At 44.1% G+C, this 10,435-nt stretch overlaps 1 long non-coding RNA gene across 2 annotated transcripts in view; it reads right to left on the reverse strand.

Moving 5' to 3' along the window:
* The window catches only part of LOC109382828 (uncharacterized), a 40,276-nt gene extending 32,797 nt beyond the window's left edge, over window positions 1-7,479 (reverse strand). The window contains exons 1-5 of one of the 2 annotated variants that reach the window (XR_002123993.1): window positions 7,424-7,479; window positions 7,075-7,138; window positions 6,615-6,735; window positions 5,016-5,120; window positions 3,815-4,159 (exon numbers count right to left, since the gene is read on the reverse strand). This is a non-coding gene — a long non-coding RNA (uncharacterized LOC109382828). Of the gene's footprint in view, window positions 1-3,814; window positions 4,160-5,015; window positions 5,121-6,614; window positions 6,736-7,074; window positions 7,139-7,423 lie in introns of those variants that run through there. The other variant, XR_002123994.1, reaches the window with a different exon arrangement.
* Between the last annotated feature and the right edge of the window lie 2,956 nt (window positions 7,480-10,435).

A 10,435-nucleotide genomic window follows, 5' to 3' on the forward strand; every position in this document is an offset into this window, starting at 1 on the left:
AACCCACTGCCACAGGGACTGCAGACTACGCCGTCGCCGGCGACTCACGGCAGCCCAGCTCCAGGTTGAGCTGTTGTTCAGCATCTTAGCTGCGGAGGGCAGTGTCACTGGCCCTCATATGTGGGATCCGAACTGGGGCCCTCCGGCATCCCAAGCCAGTTCTCAATCATCGCGCCACTCGGCCGGCCCTAATTTTGTTTATTTAGCCTGTCATCTTGTCTGTATCCCTGGTCCCTGCCCTCAGCAAGGTCGAATAGGCAGAGATTGTCTATCTGGGTCATCTTTGTATCCCCCGTCCTGAAAACATTGGAGGTATATAAGGATATGTATAAGAGCACTCATCCTTCAGGACTCAGCTCAAGTGTTCCATCTGTGGGAATTCTTCCCTCAGAGCCTGTCTGCCACCACCACCACCACACTGTCAGCAGCAGCAGCAGTATTATTACCATCTCCATGGCAAATCATTAGCACCCCCCCCACCACCATCACCATGGTCGCCATGATCACCTAGCTAACTTTGATCACCACCATATCATGTCTACCATCCTTACTACGATTATTACTATTGTTACCAACACCACTCCCACCATCACACTGTCACCATCATCAGTACCATCTCTGCTCCCATCCTTACTATAAACATTAATACCACCAACACCTCCACATCACCTCTACCGTGATTTCTACCATCCTGACTATGATTGTTATCTCCACTATCACCACCATCAGCAGCAGCACCATCAGTACTACACCCCCGTGGTAAATCACTACCGGAGCACTACCACTGTCATCATGACCACCACAGTCACCAATCTCACTGTCATCATCATCAGCCCCATCAGCACTACCATCCTTAAAAGCAAAACATTACCAACAGGACCATCATCACCATCATTATTACTACCATCACCACCATCGCCTAGAGTTAGGGGTCCCCCCACTGCGCTCCCAAAGCCGGTTACACACATTTTTCATACTGTTTTATAATCACCTGTGTACACGTTTGTCTTTCCCACTGAGTGGTGGCCTCCTCAAGAGCAAGGACTGTGACTCATTCATTTATGTATCTCCTGTACTTCACACAGCACCTGGCACATAGGAAGTGCTAAGTCAATGTCAGCTGAGTGCATGAATGAATGAATGAATGAATGAATGAATGAATGAATATTACTATAAATAATAATCACTAACAATCATGAACATTTCACTTAAGCCTCACGATAATCCTATGAAGTGGTTTTACTATCCCTATTTTAACAATGAGGAATCTAAGGTTAAGTAACTTGCCCAAGGTCACTCCATTAGGAAATGACAGAGACAGTATGTGAGCCCACATCATCGGACTCCAGGGCCACAATGAGTAATTATAATATGATATTGTGCCCAGCTTTTCCTCTCTTGTGAGATGGGATTACAGGGGGAAAGCATTCACCTCAGGGAACCTGGAAATCCTCAAAATGTGGAGAGTTGTTTTATCATCGGCCCAGCATCGCCTAGGACCTGACTTTGCACTTAGCTACTCTGAGTTGGGCTGTGTCTCTGAGCGTGACATGTCCCCCGTTCTCAGGGGACACTTCCAACTCTGGGTTAAAGGGTGATTGTTTATGCTTGTTTCTAATGAGCTTCCTATCTTAGAAGGGGAAAAACAAAGGCTATCTAATAAACACAGCTGACTTGCAAGGCTTGAAATATCACCAACTCCTAAGAGAGGAAAAGCAATTGTGCGTGAGGGTGTGCAAACTCACACGGGGCAGTATAATTGAAGGAAGCTCTCAAGGAGTCGGAGTATTTGACAGGAATGCACCATCCGCTGCCACAAAGCTGGGCTCCTGACACACCTACCCCGGCAATCCCCCCGACACTACTCCAGAACGGGATGTAACAGTTAGTGGTGACATGTTCAAAACATTCCCTCTGCATTCCAGGTACTGCTGAAGAGGGTGTGTGTGTGGCATGTGTCTACTTCTTCATGCCAAGAAATATCACAAAAGAGCCACAATGACCTGGCCCACCAGCCCAGCTTTGTTTCCTGAGAGGGGCCCCTGAAAGGCCATGTCCCCTGGTGCTCTCCCCAACTCAGAAACTCTACTGCTGCCCAGCAGGCTATGTGAGCCACGACCAACAGCATCTTTTCTATTTATTAGCATTTATTGAGTATTTATTGTGTGCCATGCATGGCACTATTTTCCCACATTGTCCCAAGTGACACTCATCACAAGGACCCAATCAACCAGGTAGATTAGCATCCCTATTTTATAGACAAGTAACCAAGGCTGGAGAGCTAAAAACTACACTAGAGGTGACATGTCATCCGTGGTGAAACCAGATTTCAACCCAGGCCTTCAGACCCCAGAGACTGTGGCCTTAACCACTTGGCTACACTGCCTCCCCAATTATAGGGCCCTTCAAGAGAGAGCTCCTGATACACACGAAAGGGGAACTTTTGGAGGCTTCTGTTTTTCTGATGTGGGCAGGAAAACACGCATACATTAAACGGAAGTGCAAACTTTACAAGTAGCTCCTATGCATTTCCTTAAAGGTTGCTGTGTGTATAGCATTTCTCCTCACAGGGCCACAGCTCCATAAGGGCAGGAATTGTGTGTGACATTATTTTGCATCTCCCACACGTAGCGAAGTGCCTGGCATCTAGCAGGTAATGCGTTTCAAAGAAGGCCGTGAGGATAATGATCATAACGGTGCTGTATTCTGGGCCCACTTGATCTCTCCAGTCTGGTTCCCTACAGTTTTCCTCCAGGCAGTCTGTGTTACAGCCAAGCTGACCTTCTCCCCCAGCTGCCAAGACACACCATGTTTTCACACGTCTGCGCCTTTGCCCACGGTGTGGCCTCCACCTGGAATGCTGTCCTTTGCGCTCCCTTGCTTCCTTCAAGGCCCATCTCAAATGCCACCTCCTCAGTGAGGTCTTTCAGCTGGGTTTAATCTCCCCTCTCTCTGAACTCCCTTAGTTCCTGTTAGCGCCTTCCTTTCGTCCCCCTCCTTCATCTCAGAGGCTTAATGTGATGCTGAAGTGAGATAATATTCTAGAAAGCTCTTTGTAAGCCAGGAGGCACTATCCAAACACCAGAGCTTGTGAAGGCTCATATCTCATCGACTAAGGAATGAGATTGCCAGTGGTGTCAGGTTCAACATTGCCCAGTACAGGACCTCACAGACCCAAGGCACAAGGAGCCTTTGCAGAAAGGCTGCCTGCAGACTTGTCTCCCTCTTCCTTGGAGACATCTTTAGGACCTTCCAGTCAGACTGAGGTGACTTTCATCTGGTCAAGGGAAAGTCTTATGAGGAATGTATTGAAAAACCATGGGCAAGAAGAAAATGGAAACCTCTACTAAACACCTCCTCCTAAAGACTTTCCTATACCACAGTGATTCTCAACTCTAGTATATCTAATACCCCATTTTGGGAACGAATATTTTGTAGCTCCCTTTCCTATTTTACAATGAAGTGCTCAGGTAATATGACATGACAGCGATTGGCTAACTACTCATCAAACCTGGATCCTCCTCCTTCTGAGTTCACTGAACTGGATTTCCCAGCCTCCCTTGCAGTGAGGTGCTGCCATGTGACTGAGTTTTATCCAATGGATTGGGAGTTCCACTTCCAGGCCGGAGCCCATGGAAACCTCCGTCTAGCAAAATCTAGGCCTTTCCAGATGACCTTAAGAAGCCATGGCGTAAAGATGACAGAAACTGACTGTGTGGATTTCAGCTGCCAAAAAGATATAGCATAAGGGAAAAATCAACTTCTATTGTTCAAGCCACTGAGATGTGACAGTTTATTTTCTATAGTACTAGCATTGTCTTAACTTAATGGTTACATCTATTAATACATACAATAGTTATGGATCTAATACACTTCCGTACAGCTATGGCTCCCAACCCGGAATAGATACTGTATTTTAGTGGCAGTAAAGAGGAGCTAAATACAATAAGTCCGGGCACAGGATCAAAAAACGTGGCTACTGCTCAATAGCTAAGTGATAGGAGTCAAGTTCATTCCCCTCTCTGGGTGTCAGTTTCTGTGACTGTAAAACAAAGGGTTGAAGAGATTATCTTTAAGATTCCATCCAGCGGTCAGCTCCATGGAGCCAGAAGCCATATCTGCCTTGTCCCCACTGTCTGCCCAGCATGGAACACAGAGTCTAGGACATAGAGGTGTTTAAGAAATACTTTTTGAATGAGAGAATAATTCTGCAATTTATACCTTACCCACACATATCAACAAGTCATATGAACTAGCAAATTCCCTCTTTTTGTGTAACAAAGAGCGTTGATGGTACCCTCCCAGAACTTTGGTGCACCCTCCCCTCTACCGCTCTCCCTCTCGCTGGCACACACATGCATACATGCCCTTCCCACTAAATAAACCCCAGGCCCCAGGACCTTCTGTAAACTTCTACTTTTCTGCTCTTAACATCCTGCTTCCGTGCCCTCCAGCCCCTCCCTGCGAGCTGCCAAGCTCTGTGAGTCCCCCAACTCTGCTCTGTCCTTCCTCTCCCCAAGTAACTAAAATGCTAACTATTTTAAGATGGTTGGAAATTAGAGCCTGCAATTAGCACATTTTTCCAACACATTGCCTAAACCACTGCTGTGTAGTGGGGCCAGGAACAAGTGCTAGTAAAGTTAACACTGTTTATTACCCAGGAGAAGCCATCCAGAGCTGAGCAAATGCAGCACCATGTGGAAGGCCCCCTTCCTTCCTGGGACAGCTCCGTCAATCAGCCTTTAATGAAGAGTGGTACCCTCCCCCAAAAGCCAAACTATATGTATCACAAACAGAGGAGAACCCCAGCTTTAAGGTCTGTGAGCTGTGAGATCTTGAATTAGTCAAACACCCTCTCTGAATCTCAGTTTCCCAACTGTAAAATAATGAAAACCTGTCTGATACACCTTACAGGACTATTATAATCACACACACACACACACACACACACACACACACAGGATCTAATGTGCTAATATGTGTAAAAGTGTTTTCTAAAACAGAAAAGCTCTCACCTTTAGGTTATTACTTGACGTTTTTCTCCTTGCATCTTTTCTTTCTTTCTTTCTTTCTTTTTTTTTTCTCATAGTTTGTGGAAGAAGGCAAGGTTCTGCCTGGCCCTGGTAAGGAAAGAAACAAACAGGACATGGTCCCTCCCTCCCAGGTCCAGCGTCCAGCTGGGGATGCATATGTGTCACTCCCATGTGTCCCTGCATAGCATTGTGCAGATGGTGCCCTACAGATGGCGTTCAGTAAAGGGGATGGTGTCCCTATGTCTCTCATGCACTCCTCTCACCAAGTCTTTGGTGTAGAGCTGTGTTGGCCAAGTAGAAGGCTCACCTTTCTCTAGTTTGAACAAAGGTGATGTTGGTTTGTACATCAGCCTTCTAAGCACAGTTAATGTGAGTCGGTCTTTGAAAGTCACTCCTGCTGTGCTGAAAAATCAGGTCTCTGAATCCATAAGGCTGAAGGCAGAATGTGGCAAATCCACAAAAGTTAATGCCTCTCCATGAAGCCTGCCTGTAGCAAATGAGCTGCATGAGCCCTCCACCCCCATTGTGCATAAAACAGCACAAGGATACATAGGCTTCGTTACAGGTCAGCTCCCACCAAAATAGATTATGAATGCTCCTTACTGAACTACACCTAACTTAAAAAAAGTAAGTAGCTTTCAAACCCAACATTTATCTTTAAAATGGTAGTTTTCTGTATCCTTCATGTATATTGGTGTTCTTATAAATTATTTGAAACAAACAAACAAAAAATGGTTCAGCTACCAAAATGAAAAACTTTGGAACCCTCTGCTCTAGAATAATCCATCTCATTCAAATTCAGATCATCTTCCCCAGAATTATGATGGTGCAACTCAGTGGAACTATATTATTATGTGTCTGTGACACTTTGGGGATTCAAGCCATCTTACCACAGAGCCCTCTTCTTCGTTTTTAATGAAGCATAGCACAGAAAGAGCATGTCATCACATGGTGAAAGGGACACTGTTGGGCATAGGATTTTACAAGCTAATAAGCTAGTATGTTACTGTTTCATGGATGCTGGTAGAAGACATGAGACTCCTGGGTCAAAGACAAAAGATGTTATTACTCACAGCACAGCAGTCAGCATGAGTAGCAGCCTGTTTGCATCATTTTCTTTGGCCCCAAGTTCCATGTGGCAGCATAATAAGGCCCAGATAGATGATTCACATAGAGTGACTGCACCCCAGTTGAGGAACACTGAACGTGGGGAATCTACCACTCTCATAGCAAGCAACAAACCCACTTGCAATTTGTCCTAAAGGGAGATATTACTTCATCCCTCCAGGGTGCTCACTGCAAACACAACTCTGAGATTTGGCCCAGGTTAAGAGAGGTCAGGGCCTTGCATTCTTGGCACACCCAGAAAGACATATAGAAATGTAATGATTCCGAGATTTTTACGTCCCAGAGAAACAAACAGTATGGAATTCTTAAAATGCATTAAGGGCAGCTCTTTAAATTAAAAAGTCAGTTTCTCCTGAATATCGCCCCTGATCCTCCTAAGTTGATTTGGATCTGCCTTCTCGAAGAATGGAACACTTGACCTCCTGATTGAACTACAATTGCCAATCTACTTACCCCTCCATGGCCGCTGCTACGTACTGCACAGCTCCATGAAGGCACGGGCCACGTCTTTGAATGTACCATGATGCAGAGCAGCTAACGCAGTATCAGGGTCTACTATGTGCTTAATAATTGTCTGTTGAAAGAATTAGTGATTTAGACGATCTTATTTGAACAGGCGCTCCTGAGCCTTGGCAAACCCTACTCCTTCAGTTATATCAGAATTTAGGAAACTGCAATCAATGGCATCCCTAGGCAACTCTATAAGGACAACAGGCTGGAAAGATGCAGGATGTATCTGGAGAAGACCACTTGAAGGGTTTTTAACCCTCCCTCAAAAGCCACTCCCCTAACCAAATGCACACTGTCGGCCAGTGCACACCGTCTGCTCTGCTGATCTCTGCTGATAAAAAGGTGACTAGAAACAAGGAGAAGTATCTTGGGCAGGAGTGAAAACCAGGTACTGAATTCTTACCTCCAACACTGGCCATTTCCAACTGGGAGACACTGGACGTTTCAGGACAGCCTATTTGGAGTACCTGTTTTTTATGCATATAAAAGATCATCTAGTTATTTTTCCAGGAAAAAAGAAAGGAAATTATGGGCTGGAGTAAAGGACCTCATTTCCAGCAGAGCTCCCTTCCATGTAACTATACCATTTCAGCCTTGGGATCCTATTTTACTAAATGCCCTCAATGTCATGTTCCAGAGAAAGAGGACTAATTAAAGTTAGCCCTCCTGACTTTCCACAGCAATCATTCTCCCAGGATATACATGACCCAGGGCCCTTTCCCTCCCAGCAATATCTGTCCTCCCAATCTTACTAGGAAATCCAGGCCAGCTGGTGATTTCAAGCTCCTTTATCTGCTGCCATAATGAGTATCCCAGCATGCCATGGGGCCCCACTCTGCCAGCTCCCAGGCTACAATGCCAAGTGGAATAATAAATAGTTGCCACGTGGGGCTGAACTGACACCCTAAAAAAGGAAGACCCAACACAATGACTTACCAAAAATAGGCACGTGCCTCAACTTTAGATTTCTCATTCCCAGGCTAGCCTACCAGATACACACAGTTCCCACTCCTTTCAATGGAGGTGACGTTAGGTGAATGGCCTTTCAGGCCAAGTCCTTCATTGTTTCTTTGATATCAGTATTTTATTTTTATAATTCTGGTGGACCTAGTGTCAACTCATTGTGATAGGAGGGGACCTACTAGCTAGAGAATAAAAATCATGGATTTAAAATCAAAAGGCTATAGATTTTAATCTCCTTTTACATTCCTACTAGTTGGGCAACTTTGGCCAAGGTGCCTTAACGTTTCTGAGCTTCAGTTTTCTCATTGTAAAATGGGACCAATAATATATACCATAGGCCTGTTGTGAAAATTAAAATGAATAACTCATGAAAAGTATTTAATAAATGTTTGTTCCTTTCTCTAATGTTCTGTGAATTGATAAGGGGCAGAAGTTCCAGGGCCTAGGCAGTGTTCCAATAGAAAAGTCAATAACAGAGTTGAATTAAGAATGTGAAGAGATAACCCACAGAATAGAAGAAAATATGTACAAATCATAATAAGGATCTAGTGTCCAGAATATATAAAGCACCCTGACAAGTCAACAATAAAAAGACAACCCAATTAAAAAATAAGCAAAGGATCTGCATACACATTTCTCCAAAGAGGCTATACCAATGGCCAATAAACATATGAAAAGATGCTCAACACTATTACTCATCATGAAAATGCAAAATCAAAATTATAAGACACCATCACTTTGCATCCACTAGAATGGCTATAATCAAAAAGACAGATGATAACAAGGGTTGGTGAGGATATGGAGAAGTTGGAACCTCCATATGCTGCTTCTAGGAGTGTAAAATGGTGCAGCTGCTGTAGAAAACAGTTTGGCAGTTCCTTACAATGACCTAGCAATTTCACTCCTTGGGATATACCCAAGAGAAATGAAGACATATGTTCACTCAAAAACTCATTCACAGATTATCAGAGCAGCATTATTCATGGTAGACAAAAAGTAGAAACAACCAAAATGTCCCTCGATTGAGGAATGAGTAAATAAAATGTGATATATCCATACAATTAAATATTATTCAGCTACAGAAAGAAAAGAAGTACTGACAAATGCTACAACATGGATGAGCCTTGAAAACATCATGCTAACTGAAAGAAACCAGTCACAGAAGACCACATATTATATGATTCCATTGATATGAAATGTCCACAATGAGCAAAGCTATAGAGACAGAAAATAACTTAGTGGTTACCTATGGCTGCAGAGTGAGGCAGAGAGAATGGGAGAGACTGCTGGTGAATGCAGCATTTCTTTCTGGGAGTGATAAAAGTGTTCTAAGATTAAATAGTGGTGACATATGAACCACCCTGTGAATATACTAAAAATCACTGAACTGTACATTTTAAACAGTTTAATTTTATGATATGTAAATTATAGTATATCTCAATAAAACTATTTTTAAAAAACAGAACTTACCCCATAGGGACGTGAAATACAGCATAGGGAATATAGTCAATAATATTGTAATAACTATGTATGGTGCCAGGTGGGTACTCGACTTATTGGGGGGGATCACTTCATAAATTATATAAATGTCTAACCACTATGTTGTGCACCTAAAACTAATAATATTGCATGCCAACTTTAACTGAAAAATAGCAAAAATAAATTATCAAAAAAAAAAAAATAGAGCTTACCCAATGGGACCAGGACTCAATTCTCCCCAACAGGGAGACCAGGCCATTGTCCAGAAAAAGATTTGCCATTTCTGAAACCTGGGAAAATAACCTTAGTTTCCTCTGACTTTGGACACAACACGGCAACTTGTCCTGGATCCAAACCACGTTTGTAAAAAAGAACAGTGTCTACAAACCGACATGAAAGTGACGGGGAGAACGTGCTGTGCAGTGTGTCAGCTCACCTGACTCAACCACACATACTCCCAAGCAGTTCACAGCCAGGCTGGAGGCAGAAATCCCTGACTCTGGGGTTTTCAGTCACATCAGGAACTACAGGGAAACACGATTATACCCTATATATATATTATTATATATATATATATATATATTATTTCATCATTGTGAAGGCATATGGCCAAGTCAGGAGGGATGAAGCGATTTTATCTAAAAGTTTGTTAGCTTGATCCAACCTTTTAAATGTGTGGGGACCTCCCTTTGTATTCTTGCCCCAATCCCTGAAAACATTAAGGCAGACCTGTCCACCATACAAATCAGTGGCTGAGCTGGGACCACAACCAGAGGGTGTGAGTCCCATTTGTCACTGCCCCGTGCAAGCTACCATCCTAGATCAAGTCACTGTGCTGTTCTAGCACCTAGATTTTAGCAGTAACCTCCAAACTGGTCTTTTCATTTCCCCCTCCGGCCACCACCATCCCCCAGTCTGTTCTCCAGCAGTGATGCTTTTAAAACATAAGCCCGATAGGACTCCTCTGTTTAATGCCCTGCAGTGGCTGAAAGCCAGTGTCCTCACAGTGGTGTCAGAAGGAGGTGCCTAGCCTTCCTCGAGCCCTCCCCTCACCTCCTCGCCTACACATGCCCACTCGCTCACTCCACACTGGCATCTCCGATAGTCCTCAAACCTCCTGGGCAGGCTCACCCTCAGAGCCTTTGAACTCACTGTTCCCTCTGCTCTTCCCCCAGATATCGACATGGCATGCTCCCTCGATGATGCCAGGTCCTTCCATAAATATCTTCTTAGTGAGAACTGCCCTGACCGCCTATTTAGAATCGAACTCTAGCACCCCCTCCTCCTTTCCTGCTTTATTTTTCTTCATACTACTTATCATC

Source organism: Hipposideros armiger, unplaced genomic scaffold, assembly GCF_001890085.2.
Source record: "Hipposideros armiger isolate ML-2016 unplaced genomic scaffold, ASM189008v1 scaffold_71, whole genome shotgun sequence".
Taxonomy (NCBI): domain Eukaryota; kingdom Metazoa; phylum Chordata; class Mammalia; order Chiroptera; family Hipposideridae; genus Hipposideros; species Hipposideros armiger.